The sequence below is a fragment of the Oncorhynchus gorbuscha genome, linkage group LG22 (genome assembly GCF_021184085.1).
Source record: "Oncorhynchus gorbuscha isolate QuinsamMale2020 ecotype Even-year linkage group LG22, OgorEven_v1.0, whole genome shotgun sequence".
Lineage (NCBI taxonomy): Eukaryota > Metazoa > Chordata > Actinopteri > Salmoniformes > Salmonidae > Oncorhynchus > Oncorhynchus gorbuscha.
In genome coordinates, this window is record NC_060194.1 from 33,979,281 (window position 1) to 33,998,397 (window position 19,117).

General features: G+C 48.0%; 1 long non-coding RNA gene across 1 annotated transcript; it reads left to right on the forward strand.

Annotated features, from left to right (window-relative positions):
- The first annotated feature begins 17,883 nt into the window (after positions 1-17,883).
- On the forward strand, positions 17,884-18,777 carry LOC124009322. Its single transcript, XR_006834276.1, has 2 exons — positions 17,884-18,025; positions 18,112-18,777. It is a non-coding gene; the product is annotated as an uncharacterized LOC124009322 (long non-coding RNA).
- The last annotated feature ends 340 nt before the right edge of the window (positions 18,778-19,117 follow it).

Below are 19,117 nucleotides of genomic sequence, written 5' to 3' on the forward strand. Positions count from 1 at the left end.
AGGGATACTGGTCTGTAGTTGTTGACATTGGAGGGATCGAGTGTAGGTTTTTTCAGAAGGGGTGCAACTCTCGCTCTCTTGAAGACGGAAGGGACGTAGCCAGCGGTCAGGGATGAGTTGATGAGCGAGGTGAGGTAAGGGAGAAGGTCTCCGGAAATGGTGTGGAGAAGAGAGGAGGGGATAGGGTCAAGCGGGCAGGTTGTTGGGCGGCCGGCCGTCACAAGACGCGAGATTTCATCTGGAGAGAGAGGGGAGAAAGAGGTCAGAGCACAGGGTAGGGCAGTGTGAGCAGAACCAGCGGTGTCGTTTGACTTAGCAAACGAGGATCGGATGTCGTCGACCTTCTTTTCAAAAGGGTTGACGAGGTCATCTGCAGAGAGGGAGGAGGGGGGGGGGGAGGATTCAGGAGGGAGGAGAAGGTGGCAAAGAGCTTCCTAGGGTTAGAGGCAGAAGCTTGGAATTTAGAGTGGTAGAAAGTGGCTTTAGCAGCAGAGACAGAAGAGGAAAATGTAGAGATGAGGGAGCGAAAGGATGCCAGGTCCGCAGGGAGGCGAGTTTTCCTCCATTTCCGCTCGGCTGCCCGGAGCCCTGTTCTGTGAGCTCGAAATGAGTCGTCGAGTCACGGAGCGGGAGGGGAGGACCGAGCCGGCCTGGAGGATAGGGGGCATAGAGAGTCAAAGGATGCAGAAAGGGAGGAGAGGAGGGTTGAGGCAGAATCAGGAGATTGGAGGTTGGAGAAGGTTTGAGCAGAGGGAAGAGATGATAGGATGGAAGAGGAGAGAGTAGCGGGGGAGAGAGAGCGAAGGTTGGGACGGCGCGATACCATCCGAGTAGGGGCAGTGTGGGAAGTGTTGGATGAGAGCGAGAGGGAAAAGGATACAAGGTAGTGGTCGGAGACTTGGAGGGGAGTTGCAATGAGGTTAGTGGAAGAACAGCATCTAGTAAAGATGAGGTCGAGCGTATTGATGAACTCTCCGTGGAGGGCGATAAATGATAAGGATGTTAAGCAGAAAGGGCTGTTAACTGTGACAGCATGGAATTCAAAGGAGCGGAGTAGAACAGTTGCCTGCCTTGTGAGTAGGGGGGAAGGTGAGAGGGTGAGGTCAAAAGAGGAGAGGAGTGGAAAGAAGGAGGCAGAGAGGAATGAGTCAAAGGTAGACGTGGGGAGGTTAAAGTCGCCCAGAGCTGTGAGAGGTGAGCCGTCCTCAGGAAAGGAGCTTATCAAGGCATCAAGCTCATTGATGAACTCTCCGAGGGAACCTGGAGGGCGATAAATGATAAGGATGTTAAGCTTGAAAGGGCTGGTAACTGTGACAGCATGGAATTCAAAGGAGGCGATAGACAGATGGGTAAGGGGAGAAAGAGAGAATGACCACTTGGGAGAGATGAGGATCCCGGTGCCACCACCCCGCTGACCAGAAGCTCTCGGGGTGTGCGAGAACACGTGGGCGGACGAAGAGAGAGCAGTAGGAGTAGCAGTGTTGTCTGTGGTGATCCATGTTTCCGTCAGTGCCAAGAAGTCGAGGGACTGGAGGGAGGCATAGGCTGAGATGAACTCTGCCTTGTTGGCCGCAGATCGGCAGTTCCAGAGGCTACCGGAGACCTGGAACTCCACGTGGGTCGTGCGCGCTGGGACCACCAGATTAGGTGTTTCCCTGCCCGCGGGCCACGCCCATGGTGTGGAGCGTTTGTATGGTCTGTGCAGAGAGGAGAGAACAGGGATAGACAGACACATAGTTGACAGGCTACAGAAGAGGCTACGCTAATGCAAAGGAGATTGGAATGACAAGTGGACTACACGTCTCGAATGTTCAGAAAGTTAGTAATTCTATCCTATCCTGCTTACGTAGCAAGAATCTTATTGACTAAAATGATTAAAATGATACAGTACTGCTGAAGTAGGCTAGCTGGCAGTGGCTGCGTTGTTGACTTTGTAGGCTAGCTGGCAGTGGCTGCGTTGTTGACACTACACTAATCAAGTCGTTCCGTTGAGTGTAATAGTTTCTACAGTGCTGCTATTTGGGGGCTAGCTGGCTAACTAGCAGTGTTGATTACGTTACGTTGCGTTAAAAGAACGACAATAGCTGGCTAGAAACATGACATTCTACAGCTAACCTAGAAAATCGCTCTAGACTACACAATTATCTTTGATACAAAGATTTCTTACCGTCCGGGTAGGCTATGTAGCTAGCTATGAAGCTAGCTACGATCAAACAAATCAAACCGTTGTACTGTAATGAAATGAAATGAAAATGTGATACTACCTGTGGAGTGAAGCAGAATGCGACCAGGTTGTTGAGTGTTGTTGAGTGCGGAAGTTCTATTCGTGAGACGTTGGCTAGCTGTTGGCTAGCTAGCAGTGTCTCCTACGTTAAAGGACGACAAATAGCTGGCTAGCTAACCTCGGTAAATTAAGATAATCACTCTAAGACTACACACTCTAAACTACACAATTATCTTGGATACGAAGACAGCAAAGACAACTATGTAGCTAGCTAACACTACACTAATCAAGTCGTTCAGTTGAGTGTAATAGTTTCTACCGTGCTGCTAATCGGTGGACGTTTGCTAGCTGGCTAGCTGCTGGGCAGAGCAGTGAAGACTACGTTAGGACGACGAAAATGCGATCTGCTGCACATTTCTATCTCTCTAAACTTCCTCCGTTCTTCCGCGAATTATGCAATTATCTTTGATACAAAGACGGCTATGTAGCTATGTAGCTAGCTAAGAAGAAATTGCTAAGATTAGACAAACCGTTGTACTATAATGAAATGTAATGAAAAAGTTATACTACCTGCGTTCCTGCCTGTCGGTTCCTTGTCTAGAATTCACCGTGCCGCCCTGCGACCGCTGTCTGCTCCAACCCGGAAATCCAAGAAACCCTCTCATACATTGCAGCTCGCCCACCTTGAGGTACACACACACAAACACACACATTTGAGGTGTCTTACAGTGAGGTTGTGTGTGTGTAAGGGGACTTACAGTGTGTGTGTCTGTCTTAAAATGTGTGTGTGTGTGTGTGTGTGTGTGTGTGTGTGTGTGTGTGTGTGTGTGTGTGTGTGTGTGTGTGTGTGTGTGTGTGTGTGTGTGTGTGTGTGTGTGTGTGTGTGTGTGTGTGTGTGTGTGTGTGTGTGTGTGTGTGTGTGTGTGTGTGTGTGTGTCTTACAGTAAGGGCTGTCTCTATGTCCTTTTCATAGCGTACCATAACACATGAACAACTCTTACAAATAAAGTACAAAGGCTTAACTTGTGATTGTCTTTATTAAGACATCCTATATGAAACTTCAGCCAGAACACCCAGCCAGAACACCCAGCCAGCCCACCCAGCCAGACCAACCAGCCAGACCAACCAGCCAGAACACCCAGCCAGAACACCCAGCCAGACGACCCAGCCAGACCACCCAGCCAGAACAGCCAGCCCACCCAGCCAGAACACCCAGCCAGCCCACCCAGCCAGACCACCCAGCCAGACCACCCAGCCAGAACACCCAGCCAGCCCACCCAGCCAGAACACCCAGCCAGACCAAATCAAATCAAATCAAATTTATTTATATAGCCCTTTGTACATCAGCTGATATCTCAAAGTGCTGTACAGAAACCCAGCCTAAAACCCCAAACAGCAAACAATGCAGGTGTAAAAGCACGGTGGCTAGGAAAAACTCCCTAGAAAGGCCAAAACCTAGGAAGAAACCTAGAGAGGAACCGGGCTATGTGGGGTGGCCAGTCCTCTTCTGGCTGTGCCAGGTAGAGATTATAATAGAACATGACCAAGATGTTCAAATGTTCATAAATGACCAGCATGGTCAAATAATAATAAGGCAGAACAGTTGAAACTGGAGCAGCAACACAGTCAGGTGGACTGGGGACAGCAAGGAGCCATCATGTCAGGTAGTCCTGGGGCACGGTCCTAGGGCTCAGGTCCTCCGAGAGAGAGAAAGAAAGAGAGAATTAGAGAGAGCATATGTGGGGTGGCCAGTCCTCTTCTGGCTGTGCCGGGTGGAGATTATAACAGAACGTGGCCAAGATGTTCAAATGTTCATAAATGACCAGCATGGTTGAATAATAGTAAGGCAGAACAGTTGAAACTGGAGCAGGAGCATGGCCAGGTGGACTGGGGACAGCAAGGAGTCCTCATGTCAGGTAGTCCTGGGACATGGTCCTAGGGCCCAGGCCAGTTGAAACTGGAGCAGCAGCATGGCCAGGTGGACTGGGGACAGCAAGGAGTCATCATGTCAGGTAGTCCTGGGGCATGGTCCTAGGGCTCAGGTCCTCCGAGAGAGAGAAAGAAAGTGAGAAGGAGAGAATTAGAGAACGCACACTTAGATTCACACAGGACACCGAATAGGACAGGAGAAGTACTCCAGATAAACAAACTGACCCTAGCCCCCCGACACATAAACTACTGCAGCATAAATACTGGAGGCTGAGACAGGAGGGGTCAGGAGACACTGTGGCCCCATCCGAGGACTCCCCCGGACAGGGCCAAACAGGAAGGATATAACCCCACCCACTTTGCCAAAGCACAGCCCCCACACCACTAGAGGGAAATCTTCAACCACCAACTTACCATCCTGAGACAAGGCCGAGTATAGCCCACAAAGATCTCCGACACGGTACAACCCAAGGGGGGAACCCAGACAGGCCGACCACAACAGTGAATCAACCCACCCAGGTGACGCACCCCCCCAGAGACGGCACGAGAGAGCCCCAGCAAGCCAGTGACTCAGCCCCGTAACAGGGTTAGAGGCAGAGAATCCCAGTGGAAAGAGGGGAACCGGCCAGGCAGAGACAGCAAGGGCGGTTCGTTGCTCCAGAGCCTTTCCGTTCACCTTCCCACTCCTGGGCCAGACTACACTCAATCATATGACCCACTGAAGAGATGAGTCTTCAGTAAAGACTTAAAGGTTGAGACCGAGTTTGCGTCTCTGTCATGGGTAGGCAGACCGTTCCATAAAAATGGAGCTCTATAGGAGAAAGCCCTGCCACCAGCTGTTTGCTTAGAAATTCTAGGGACAATTAGGAGGCCTGCGTCTTGTGACCGTAGCGTACGTGTAGGTATGTACGGCAGGACCAAATCAAAGAGGTAGGTAGGAGCAAGCCCATGTAATGCTTTGTAGGTTAGCAGTAAAACCTTGAAATCAGCCCTTGCTTTGACAGGAAGCCAGTGTAGAGAGGCTAGCACTGGAGTAATATGATCAAATTTTTTGGTTCTAGTCAGGATTCTAGCAGCCGTATTTAGCACTAACTGAAGTTTATTTAGTGCTTTATCCGGGTAGCCGGAAAATAGAGCATTGCAGTAGTCTAACCTAGAAGTGACAAAAGCATGGATTAATTTTTCTGCATCATTTTTGGACAGAAAGTTTCTGATTTTTGCAATGTTACGTAGATGGAAAAAAGCTGTCCTCGAAATGGTCTTGATATGTTCTTCAAAAGAGAGATCAGGGTCCAGAGTAACGCCGAGGTCCTTCACAGTTTTATTTGAGACGACTGTACAACCATTAAGATTAATTGTCAGATTCAACAGAAGATCTCTTTGTTTCTTGGGACCTAGAACAAGCATCTCTGTTTTGTCCGAGTTTAATAGTAGAAAGTTTGCAGCCATCCACTTCCTTATGTCTGAAACACATGCTTCTAGCGAGGGCAATTTTGGGGCTTCACCATGTTTCATTGAAATGTACAGCTGTGTGTCATCCACATAGCAGTGAAAGTTTACATTATGTTTTCGAATAACATCCCCAAGAGGTAAAATATATAGTGAAAACAATAGTGGTCCTAAAACAGAACCTTGAGGAACACCGAAATGTACAGTTGATTTGTCAGAGGACAAACCATTCACAGAGACAAACTGATATCTTTCCGACAGATAAGACCTAAACCAGGCCAGAACATGTCCGTGTAGACCAATTTGGGTTTCCAATCTCTCCAAAAGAATGTGGTGATCGATGGTATCAAAAGCAGCACTAAGGTCTAGGAGCACGAGGACAGATACAGAGCCTCGGTCCGATGCCATCAAAATGTCATTTACCACCATGGACCACCCAGCCAGAACACCCAGCCAGACCACCCAGCCAGAACACCCAGCCAGAACACCCAGCCAGAACACCCAGCCAGAACACCCAGCCAGACCAACCAGCCGGAACACCCAGCCAGAACACCCAGCCAGAACACCCAGCCAGACCACCCAGCCAGACCACCCAGCCAGAACACCCAGCCAGCCCACCCAGCCAGACCACCCAGCCAGAACACCCAGCCAGAACACCCAGCCACCCAGAGCTGCTTGCATGCCCACCACCCACCAGTCTAGTCAGTAACTGGCAAGTGTCTTCACTGACATTTTCAAGCTGTACCTGGCTGAGTCTGTATTACCTATATGTTTCAAGCAGACCACCATAGTCCCTGTGCCCAAGAACACCATGGTAACCTGCCTAAATGACTACTGACTCGGTAGCCATGAAGTGCTTTGAGAAACCCTTAGACCCACTCCAATTTGCATATCGCCCAAACAGATACACAGATGATGCAGTCTCTATTGCACTCAACACTGCCCTTTCCCACCTGGACAAAAGGAACACCTATGTGAGAATGCTGTTCATTGACTACAGCTCAGCGTTCAACACCATAGTGCACTCACCAAGTTAAGGACCCTGGGACTAAACACCTCCCTCTTCAACTAGATCCTGGAGTTCCTGACGGGCCGCACCCAGGTGGTAAAGGTAGACAACAACACATCTGCCACACTGATTCTCAACACAGGAGTCCCTCAGGTGTGTGTGCTTAGTCACCTCCTGTACTCCCTGTTCACCCATGACTGCATGGCCAAGACTCCAACACCATCATTAAGTTTGCCGACGACACAGTGGTGGTAGGCCTGATCACAGACAATGATGAGACAGTCTACAGGGAGGAGGTTAGAGACCTGTCAGTGTGGTGCCAGGACAACAATCTCTCCCTCAACGTGATCAAGACAAAGGAGATGATTGTAATATATAATAATAATAATAATATATGCCATTTAGCAGATGCTTTTATCCAAAGCGACTTACAGTCATGTGTGCATACATTCTACGTATGGGTGGTCCCGGGGATCGAACCCACTACCCTGGCGTTACAAGCGCCATGCTCTACCAACTGAGCTACAGAAGGACCACACTACAGGAAAAGGAGGTTTGAGCACGTTTCATGGTAATACCTGTTGTATTCAGCACATGTGACAAATACACTTCCATTCCATCTTTGGCTGGGTGATTTTCGCCCCCCTAAACAGAGCTTTAACATGGGGAATCTGACCCTAAAACAGGGTTTCTAACCCTCTCCACCGGCCCCCCCAGAAGTTTCACATTTTTGTTTTAATCCTAAACTGCCACACCTGATTTAATTAGTCAAAGGCTTGATGATTAGTTAACTGACACACATGGTTCAATTAGTTAAGGGTTAAAACAAACCTGAGAAACATCTGGAGGGGCCGAGGAGAGGTTTCGGAAACCCTGCCCTAAAGGAACCCCAAGGGAGATGCCAAGAGCGAGATCTCCCTTGGGGGATTTCTTAACAGACTTATCAAGGCTAGGATCATTAAACTACTTCCTCGGTTCAGAAAACACGACCTGTGCTTCTCTACCACAAATCCCACACGCCTAAACAGGACATGCGTTTGACCCTCATACACTATCCAACCTCTGCTTGTCAGGGTAGCCTAGTGGTTAGAGCGTTGGACTAGTAACCGGAAGGTTGCAAGTTCAAACCCCCGACCTTACAAGGTACAAATATTCTGTTCTGCCCCTGAACAGGCAGTTTAACCCACTGTTCCTAGGCCGTCATTGAAAATAAGAATTTGTTCTTAACTGACTTGCCTAGTTAAATAAAGGTCAAATAAACAAAATAAAAAGAGTAGCAAATGGTAGGAGTGGGTATTCACCTGAAATAAGCTTGAAGCCAGGAAATCAACCCTAACCCACACTACATACAACAACCCCAAGAGAATAAGGGCCTCAGCAAGGCTAGTGTCGTTCAACTTGTCAGGCAGCATGACTACCTTGCTAGAAAATGTCTAACCAGTACTGAATGCAGTTCCAATATACTGACCCATTTTAGCTCCTGGCTTTCATTTTAATGAGGGCTTAAATCCAAAGTGGTGCTAGAAAACTTTCAAAACCTCAGACCGATTGACTGTAATTTATGTCACGTTCTGACCTTTATTTCCTGTGTTTTGTATTTAGTTAGTATGGTCAGGGCGTGAGTTGGGTGGGCAGTCTATGTTTGTTTTTCTATGTTTTGGGTATTTCTATGTTTCAGCCTAGTATGGTTCTCAATCAGAGGCAGGTGTCATTAGTTGTCTCTGATTGAGAATCATACTTAGGTAGCCTGGGTTTCACTGTGTGTTGGTGGGTGATTGTTTCTGTCTCTGTGATTGCACCAGATAGGACTGTTTTGAGTTTTCACATTTATTGTTTTTTTGTAGTCAGTTGTTCATGTGTACCTTAACGTATTAAAAATAACCATGGACACTTACCACGCCGCGTATTGGTCCTCTGATCCGTTTCGCCTCTCCTCTTCGGAAGAAGAGGAGGAAATTCATTACAATTTAAGCCTCTGTCTTAAAGGTAATAATAAATCAAAATGGCCCCTTACTTATATCTCTGTTTGTTTTGCATGTTATTAGACTGGAAGAATATCTGGTGACACATTCCAGAAGGCATTCCTCGAGTGGATATAGAGGCGGTTTGAAATAGACTAGCTTTGTGGAAGTGATCTCCATTGTCCTGCCTGCTCACAGGAGATGCATACTATAACAGTGGATGGGAATCGCAAGAAATACCACTTCCATCAAGCCTCATGGTTTGTACTACCTTCTTATGTGTGGATTGTGACGACCCTCCCACTCTGTCTGCCATATTCTGTCTTTGTTCTTGTTTCCTTATTAGGATGCCGGTGGGTGCAGTTGGGAGGGTCGTCAGCTACATGGGAAACACCTGGGCCAGGTGTCTCCCAGGATAAATAGACCTCTTCCACATTCATGGAAGGGACTCTCTCCATGCAGACACCTTTATGGATTCTGTTGTGGTTCTTGGTGGCCTTTTGTTTGTTTGCTTTGGCACCTTTCATCACCCTACATTATCACATTCATGCAAAACACTCACTTACACTACTGATTACTGATTACACACACCATTGTATATTATACTTAGTTACTTATTTAATAAATATATATATTGCTACTCCTTATCTCCACGTTGTCTCCCTTTGTTATGGGCTTTGAGCCGGTTCGTGACAAGTGGGGGCTCGTCCGGGATATTTGAACTATTGTTTTGGGAGACCGTGGAGGTACGTGTTTGGTTTGAATATTGTGTTTGAGTGTGATCGGCCCAGTATTGGTTGCCTTTGTTTGATATATGTGCTGCGTTGGAGAGAGTATAATGGTTAGTTTCCAGGCCTTGCCTAGCCTGGAAACTTGTTCTACTCTCTGTTGGGAAGTCAGTCTGAGGAGGTGAGTAAATCGGCTGTGTACCTCGGTAGATTTGTGTAGGGTAGTGGAACTTGCTACCGGGAGCTGTAGCCTTTTCCCCCTGATAGGCTTAGCGACGTGTTTCAATTTTGGACATGTTGGGCATGGTTAAATGTTTATTTTTGTGTGGTGTCTGTGGACTGAGCAGTTGTCTCGGGGGCACATCCGTGGCTTGGTGGAATTTGACAGCATGCTGGGGAGTTCTATTTCCTTGCCAGCGGGCTACAGTGTGTAAATACCCACCGCAAATCTGCACGAAGACTAGGGTTGAGTTATTGTAGGTTTTGAGGAAGCTCTGTATCTAATCTCTCTTCTGTGGTGCTCAGGGTGATTGTCATTTCTCTGGTTGTGGTCTGATGTGCTCAGCAGAGGAGTTGAGCAAGATTATTTACTTATGACTATGGTGTCTCATGTACACAAGTTCATTCGCTTTCCATCAGAGGAACTGATAAAATTATATACTAAAGAACAGCTGTTGAAGATAGCTGAACGCTACAAGCTTAAATGATTGAAATTAGTGAAATTCTGTTTCGTTGGGAGTGACTATGAATCGTTGGGAGTGACTATGAATCGTTGGGAGTGACTATGAATCGTTGGGAGTGACTATGAATCGTTGGGAGTGACTATGAATCGTTGGGAGTGACTATGAATCGTTGGGAGTGACTATGAATCGTTGGGAGTGACTATGAATCGTTGGGAGTGACTATGAATCGTTGGGAGTTGTAAAAATTAAGAAGGACCCTGATGTTCTTTTCGTTGGAGTTTGTAGCTGTTGGTCTTTTGTGCCATGTTCCTGAATGTTTACGTGACTGACCATTGTTTCGGGTTGCCATGTTCTATCATTCCTGTCTGTTCCCTCCTGGTCTTGTGTTCTTCTTTCCTCTTAAATATTGCTTCCTATGCGCAAAGGTTGCTGAGGTCTGGGGAGGAGGAGGTTGGATGGGGCAGATGGAGGTGTGAACACATAACCCCTCACCAATTTGGGACGTGGGAGGCCTGTGTCAATTTGGGACGCGGGAGGCCTGTGTCAATTTGGGACGCGGGAGGCCTGTGTCAATTTGGGACGCGGGAGGCCTGTGTCAATTTGGGACGCGGGAGGCCTGTGTCAATTTGGGACGCGGGAGGCCTGTGTCAATTTGGGACGCGGGAGGCCTGTGTCAATTTGGGACGCGGGAGGCCTGTGTCAATTTGGGACGCGGGAGGCCTGTGTCAATTTGGGACGCGGGAGGCCTGTGTCAATTTGGGACGCGGGAGGCCTGTGTCAATTTGGGGCCATGAGGCCTGTGTCAATTTGGGACGCGGGAGGCCTGTGTCAATTTGGGACGCGGGAGGCCTGTGTCAATTTGGGGCGCGGGAGGCCTGTGTCAATTTGGGACGCGGGAGGCCTGTGTCAATTTGGGACGCGGGGAGGCCTGTGTCAATTTGGGACGCGGAGGCCTGTGTCAATTTGGGACGCGGGAGGCCTGTGTCAATTTGGGACGCGGGAGGCCTGTGTCAATTTGGGACGCGGGAGGCCTGTGTCAATTTGGGACGCGGGAGGCCTGTGTCAATTTGGGACGCGGGAGGCCTGTGTCAATTTGGGAGGCCTGTGTCAATTTGGGACGCGGGAGGCTGGTATGTTGTTCCGGGGTCCTTGTTGGTCCAAGGTTTTATGGGGGGGAATGTGACGACCCTCCCACTCTGTCTGCCGTATTCTGTCTTTGTTCTTGTTTCCTTATTAGGATGCCGGTGGGCGGAGTTGAGAGGGTCGTCAGCTACATGGGAAACACCTGGGCCAGGTGTCTCCCAGGATAAATAGACCTCATCCACATTCATGGAAGGGACTCTCTCCATGCAGACACCTTTATGGATTCTGTTGTGGTTCTTGGTGGCCTTTTGTTTGTTTGCTTTGGCACCTTTCATCACCCTGCATTATCACATTCATGCATGCAAAACACTCACTTACACTACTGATTACTGATTACACACACCATTGTATATTATACTTAGTTACTTATTTAATAAATATTTATTTTGCTACTCCTTATCTCCACGTTGTCTCCCTTTGTTACGGGCTTTGAGCCGGTTCGTGACAAGATGTTTTGTTCAGGGTATAATTATACCTTCTTAAAGTGCATGCTGGTCTTTTTGTTATGAAGTATATTTTTGTGGTGTTATATTGCAGTTGGTCTTCTTTTTGGAAGAACATTAATTGTCAACTAGAAGGTCATTTTCCATAAAGAAAAATGGTTAGTTAATCTCTGCATTTCACTGTGATTTTCCTGTTGTTGATGCCAGGCAAAGGAGTGTGAGTCAGAGTGGACAGATGCCAAAGAGACGTTGGGAAAATCATCTGCTAAAGTAGATGAGGGCCTTGAGATAGCAGTTTCCCGACACAGTGTGCTCCTCAAGGCCCTCAACATGTGCAGAGGCGAGATGTATGCCTAAGAAATGTACAGTACAAAAGCATTCAGATTCCTTAACTTTTTCCACATTTTGTTACGTTACAGCCTTATTCTAAAATTGATTACATTATTTTATTTTCCTACAATCAATCTACACACATTACCCCATAATGACAAAACAAAAACATGTTTGTAGACATTTTGGCCAAGCTTCAAGCATACCCAAGAAGACTCAAGGCTTCAAATTAGTACATTTGTAAACACTTCTTAACCTGTTTTTGCTTTGTCATTATGGTGTATTGTGTGTAGATTGATGAGGAAAAAATATATGTATTTCATAAATTTTAAAAATAGGCTGTTACATAAAAATGTGGAAAAAGTCAAAGGGTCTAAATACTTTACAAATCCACTGTTCTTGTAGAAGGAGCTGTCTTCTGCTGGCACGGTGGGAGCTGTCTTCTGCTGGCACGGTGGGAGCTGTCTTCTGCTGGCACGGTGGGAGCTGTCTTCTGCTGGCACGGTGGGAGCTGTCTTCTGCTGGCACGGTGGGAGCTGTCTTCTGCTGGCACGGTGGGAGCTGTCTTCTGCTGGCACGGTGGGAGCTGTCTTCTGCTGGCACGGTGCGTGCTGTCTTCTGCTGGCACGGTGCGTGCTGTCTTCTGCTGGCACGGTGCGTGCTGTCTTCTGCTGGCACGGTGCGTGCTGTCTTCTGCTGGCACGGTGCGTGCTGTCTTCTGCTGGCACGGTGCGTGCTGTCTTCTGCTGGCACGGTGCGTGCTGTCTTCTGCTGCGATGTTGCATAAAATTGTGCAGGCGTGCACAGTGTTGGAGGGGCTTCTATGTTACTCCTTAATTTAATTATATTTTTCAGAATGTCAAAAGACTGAAGGAGGAGACCGGCCTCCTGGACATCAATGATGCTGCCCTTAAGGAGTGGGTTGCTGAGGTGCAGCAGGGGCCTGAAAGTATGTTAGATTCTGAACAAATAGAGCAAAAACTGAAACGGACAACCAGAAAAAAGCTCCAACCATGTTTATTCAACCCACAAGCATATATTTCTACATTCCCCACTACATTTACATTTACATTACATTTAAGTCATTTAGCAGACGCTCTTATCCAGAGCGACTTACAAATTGGTGCATTCACCTTATGACATCCAGTGGGACAGTCACTTAACAATAGTGCATCTAAAACTTAGGGGGGGTGGGGTGAGAGGGATTACTTAACCTATCCTAGGTATTCCTTAAAGAGGTGGGGTTTCAGGTGTCTCCGGAAGGTGGTGATTGACTCCGCTGTCCTGGCGTCGTGAGGGAGTTTGTTCCACCATTGGGGGGCCAGGGCAGCGAACAGTTTTGACTGGGCTGAGCGGGAGCTGTACTTCCTCAGTGGTAGGGAGGCGAGCAGGCCAGAGGTGGATGAACGCAGTGCCCTTGTTTGGGTGTAGGGCCTGATCAGAGCCTGGAGGTACTGAGGTGCCGTTCCCCTCACAGCTCCATAGGCAAGCACCATGGTCTTGTAGCGGATGCGAGCTTCAACTGGAAGCCAGTGGAGAGAACGGAGGAGCGGGGTGACGTGAGAGAACTTGGGAAGGTTGAACACCAGACGGGCTGCGGCGTTCTGGATGAGTTGAAGGGTTTAATGGCACAGGCAGGGAGCCCAGCCAACAGCGAGTTGCAGTAATCCAGACGGGAGATGACAAGTGCCTGGATTAGGACCTGCGCCGCTTCCTGTGTGAGGCAGGGTCGTACTCTGCGGATGTTGTAGAGCATGAACCTACAGGAACGGGCCACCGCCTTGATGTTAGTAGAGAACGACAGGGTGTTGTCAGGATCACGCCAAGGTTCTTGGCGCTCTGGGAGGAGGACACAATGGAGTTGTCGACCGTGATGGCGAGATCATGGAACGGGCAGTCCTTCCCGGGAGGAAGAGCAGCTCCGTCTTGCCGAGGTTCAGCTTGAGGTGGTGATCCGTCATCCACACTGATATGTCTGCCAGACATGCAGAGATGCGATTCGCCACCTGGTCATCAGAAGGGGGAAAGGAGAAGATTAATTGTGTGTCGTCTGCATAGCAATGATAAGAGAGACCATGTGAGGTTATGACAGAGCCAAGTGACTTGGTGTATAGCGAGAATAGGAGAGGGCCAAGAACAGAGCCCTGGGGGACACCAGTGGTGAGAGCGCGTGGTGAGGAGACAGATTCTCGCCACGCCACCTGGTAGGAGCGACCTGTCAGGTAGGAAGCAATCCAAGCGTGGGCCGCGCCGGAGATGCCCAACTCGGAGAGGGTGGAGAGGAGGATCTGATGGTTCACAGTATCGAAGGCAGCCGATAGATCTAGAAGGATGAGAGCAGAGGAGAGAGAGTTAGCTTTAGCAGTGCGGAGCGCCTCCGTGATACAGAGGAGAGCAATCTCAGTTGAATGACTAGTCTTGAAACCTGACTGATTTGGATCAAGAAGGTCATTCAGAGAGAGATAGCGGGAGAGCTGGCCAAGGACGGCACGTTCAAGAGTTTTGGAGAGAAAAGAAAGAAGGGATACTGGTCTGTAATTGTTGACATCGGAGGGATCGAGTGTAGGTTTTTTCAGAAGGGGTGCAACTCTCGCTCTCTTGAAGACGGAAGGGACGTAGCCAACGGTCAGGGATGAGTTGATGAGCGAGGTGAGGTAAGGAGAAGGTCTCCGGAAATGGTCTGGAGAAGAGAGGAGGGGATAGGGTCAAGCGGGCAGGTTGTTGGGCGGCCGGCCGTCACAAGACGCGAGATTTCATCTGGAGAGAGGGGGAGAAAGAGGTCAGAGCACAGGGTAGGGCAGTGTGAGCAGAACCAGCGGTGTCGTTTGACTTAGCAAACGAGGATCGGATGTCGTCGACCTTCTTTTCAAAATGGTTGACGAAGTCATCTGCAGAGAGGGAGGAGGGGGGGAGGGGGAGGAGGATTCAGAAGGGAGGAGAAGGTGGCAAAGAGCTTCCTAGGGTTAGAGGCAGATGCTTGGAATTTAGCGTGGTAGAAAGTGGCTTTAGCAGCAGAGACAGAGGAGGAAAATGTAGAGAGGAGGGAGTGAAAGGATGCCAGGTCCGCAGGGAGGCGAGTTTTCCTCCATTTCCGCTCGGCTGCCCGGAGCCCTGTTCTGTGAGCTCGCAATGAGTCATCGAGCCACGGAGCGGGAGGGGAGGACCGAGCCGGCCTGGAGGATAGGGGACATAGAGAGTCAAGGGATGCAGAGAGGGAGGAGAGGAGGGTTGAGGAGGCAGAATCAGGAGATAGGTGGGAGAAGGTTTGAGCGGAGGGAAGAGATGATAGGATGGAAGAGGAGAGAGTAGCGGGGAGAGAGAGCGAAGGTTGGGACGGCGCGATACCATCCGAGTAGGGGCAGTGAGGAGGTGTTGGATGAGAGCGAGAGGGAAAAGGATACAAGGCAGTGGTCGGAGACTTGGAGGGGAGTTGCAGTGAGGTTAGTGGAAGAACAGCATCTAGTAAAGATGAGGTCGAGCGTATTGCCTGCCTTGTGAGTAGGGGGAAGGTGAGAGGGTGAGGTCAAAAGAGGAGAGGAGTGGAAAGAAGGAGGCAGAGAGGAAAGAGTCAAAGGTAGACGTGGGGAGGTTAAAGTCGCCCAGAACTGTGAGAGGTGAGCCGTCCTCAGGAAAGGAGCTTATCAAGGCATCAAGCTCATTGATGAACTCTCCGAGGGAACCTGGAGGGCGATAAATGATAAGGATGTTAAGCTTGAAAGGGCTAGTAACTGTGACAGCATGGAATTCAAAGGAGGCGATAGACAGATGGGTAAGGGGAGAAAGAGAGAATGACCACTTGGGAGAGATGAGGATCCCGGTGCCACCACCCCGCTGACCAGACGCTCTCGGGGTGTGCGAGAACACGTGGGCGGACGAAGAGAGCAGTAGGAGTAGCAGTGTTGTCTGTGGTGATCCATGTTTCCGTCAGTGCCAAGAAGTCGAGGGACTGGAGGGAGGCATAGGCTGAGATGAACTCTGCCTTGTTGACCGCAGATTGGCAGTTCCAGAGGCTACCGGAGACCTGGAACTCCACGTGGTCGTGCGCGCTGGGACCACCAGAGTAGGGTGGCCGCGGCCACGCGGTGTGGAAGCGTTTGTATGGTCTGTGCAGAGAGGAGAGAACAGGGATAAACAGACACATAGTTGACAGGCTACAGAAGAGGCTACGCTAATGCAAAGGAGATTGAAATGACAAGTGGACTACACGTCTCGAATGTTCAGAAAGTTAAGCTACATAGCAAGAATCTTATTGACTAAAATGATTAAAATGATACAGTACTGCTGAAGTAGGCCAGCTGGCAGTGGGTGCGTTGTTGACACTACACTAATCAAGTCGTTCCGTTGAGTGTAATAGTTTCTGCAGTGTTGCTATTCGGGGGCTAGCAGGCTAGCTAGCAGTGTTGTTTACGTTACGCCTTGGCTTGTGCCACTGCTGCTCGGCCTCTGTGCTGCTCGGCCTCTGTGCAGCTGTTCACTAGGCGGAGTCAACGCCTTGCATGAATAAGACAAACAATTATTCTAAACTCAGCAAAAAAAGAAAAGTCAATTTTTTCAGGACCCTGTCTTTCAAAGATCATTTGAAAAAATCTGAGTAACTTCACAGATCTTCATTGTAAAGGGTTTAAACACTGTTTCCCGTGCTTGTTTAATGAACCATAAACAATTCATGTGTAACAATTCATGTGTAACAATTCATGTGTAACAACACCTGCACAAGATCGGTACATCCGAACATCACACCTGCGGGACAGGTACAGGATGGCAACAACTACTGCCCGAGTTACATCAGCAATGCATAATCCCTCCATCATTGTTCACACTGTCCGCAATAGGCTGAGAGAGGCTGGACTGAGGGCTTGTAGGCCTGTTGTAAGGCAGGTCCTCACAGACATTACCAGCAACAACATCGCCTACGGGCACAAACCCATTGTCCTAGTTCCACAGAAACTGGCCTGCCTCATCAGGAACTGAAACTAGATTGTTACACTTTGCCTCCTTCCTTAGAAATATTAATATTCAGCAACAACATGCTTGAACAGAATAGGAACTTTCTGCACTTCCCCTTGTCTCACTCAATAACTTTCCATACACCAAGTTCCTATTAAACCTTATTGACCCCTAACATGTACATTTCTTATACATGTTAGGTAATCAGTACATTATAATATGATGACAGGAATAAGTGTATTTCGAGCCAGAATCCAACAGGTAGAAAAGTTCATGTTTCTCTGTCTTTCAACTTCATAATTGCATTGATGTCATTGGAGTCATGTTTGTAACTTGCCCTGCGTTTGACAGCCACACTTCAGGATGGTCAGACAAGGCAAACAGGAAAGACGGGGAAAATGGGGCAGACAGTGCCCAATGACAAAATGACCTCAAACACATTATTAATCAAGCATTGAAACTGATTTGTGAAAGAAAATTAATTAGTCATACACATCAGACCATGTTTATAATCAAATGTAGGCATGACGTATGTTATTCATTGATTTAATGTAAAACATTTAACTAAACTGAGAAATGACATTACCATAAACAGCAGAGTATCTTGTGAGTCACAACTCTGCATGCCTTGTATAATGTTACAACAGCATGACAACAAATGCTTTAGAAATGAGTTGATTGCTTTGTACTCTCTTTGTTTGTGCCTCTATAGTAGCTCTATAACCAAGAGTCATGTAATATATCTGAATCTACAGTCCGTCTAATCACCCCTTTTCATTCAGACGGTAACAAGAGGAGGCATCAGATTCTGAGAAATTGTTGAGGACAAGGCAGCCTTGACAGCTGACATTGTTCAACTTCACAAGCAGCAGGCAGAGTTTAGGCTCCCACAGTGGCTGCTCAATACTGTGGCCATGGGAGAGACTTGGCACCAGTAAGTATATCTATTGTGATTTCACTTTTACCTTCAGCGTAGGCTGCAATCATTTTGTTATATTATACCTCTGTGAGGCAACAGCCATTTTGTCATCCAAAAGGCAATCTTGGGCAGACTGATGTTGGTGGACAGACTGCAGGAGGAAGAGAGGATCCTGGTGCAGGAGATGAAGAAGCACTGGGGGTGCCTACAAAGAGCAGCAGGAACTCTAGAGGCACTGTCCCTACAGCTGCAATATCAGAGTAAGTTGAGGTTTACACTATTTTTAGAATAATTCCACACTATTGTGGAATTGTAAATAATTTGCTGTTTTACATATGACTTTTAGGCAATGCAGTGGAGATGTTGGAGGGAGGGAGGAATGGCCTTCTCTGCCTCCTGAAGAGAAGATTGAGTGAACTGACACAAAACACCAGGAACACCTACCACAAGCTGATTCTGGGAGAAAGGGCTATTTTTGATGACTCTGATGTAGATTAATACTCAGATATAAGTCTTATTCCTAAAAGTCCTATTGCTGAGAGCTCAGATGACAACTGCTATGTTTTCTGAAATCATACACCACCTCTACCTCTGTCTCTCTGTCTCGCTCTCTCCCGCAGGAGAGGGAGAAAGCAGCCACCACCTCCCTCGGGAGCAGCCTGGTCTTCCGACATTGACCCCTGATCCCTCACCTTCTGAACCCATCCAGGGGAATGTCATTTGCCTGATGATGTGCTAGTGGAGAAGGAATGTGTCATTTCAGTGCATTTGTGGCCATAGTTCCTCACCTCCTCGACTCCGTTTCTTCCGGTCCTAGAGGATGGCGACATCAGAATGTCGGTTGAGGACCTCTTTACTGAGGAATGTGGTTGATCTTCATGATTGTTTTATTTCAAATTTCTTAGAGTATTTTCTATGCAGCTGTGATTGTGATTTTGTGGAGTGAGTTGCAAAAGAGTCCTTGGTCTCAATGGAACTGTAAAAATAACTAAATAAATGCATTAACCACTAACAGCTCTGTGTGTTTCAATCGATTACATAGTATGAATGAATTATTTAGATGTAATAAAAAGTGTTGGTGCAGCATGCTGGAAGTCATTACTGCCCCTTGCAACATTGTAAGTACAACATCACGTTTCTGACGTGTCACTTGCCAAATCCAACAGCCGATCACTCGCTTTGATGTTTGACTTTAAATCAGTTAACGGTGTATCAATGAAAATGTGATATTGAGTGGAATGTACTGTTGCCCAACCCATATATTTCAGCAGTACATTGTATCCTACGCCATCATTTCAAATGATAGGACATGTGGGCTCTAGGCCATCGTTGAAAAAAAAATTTTTGTCCTT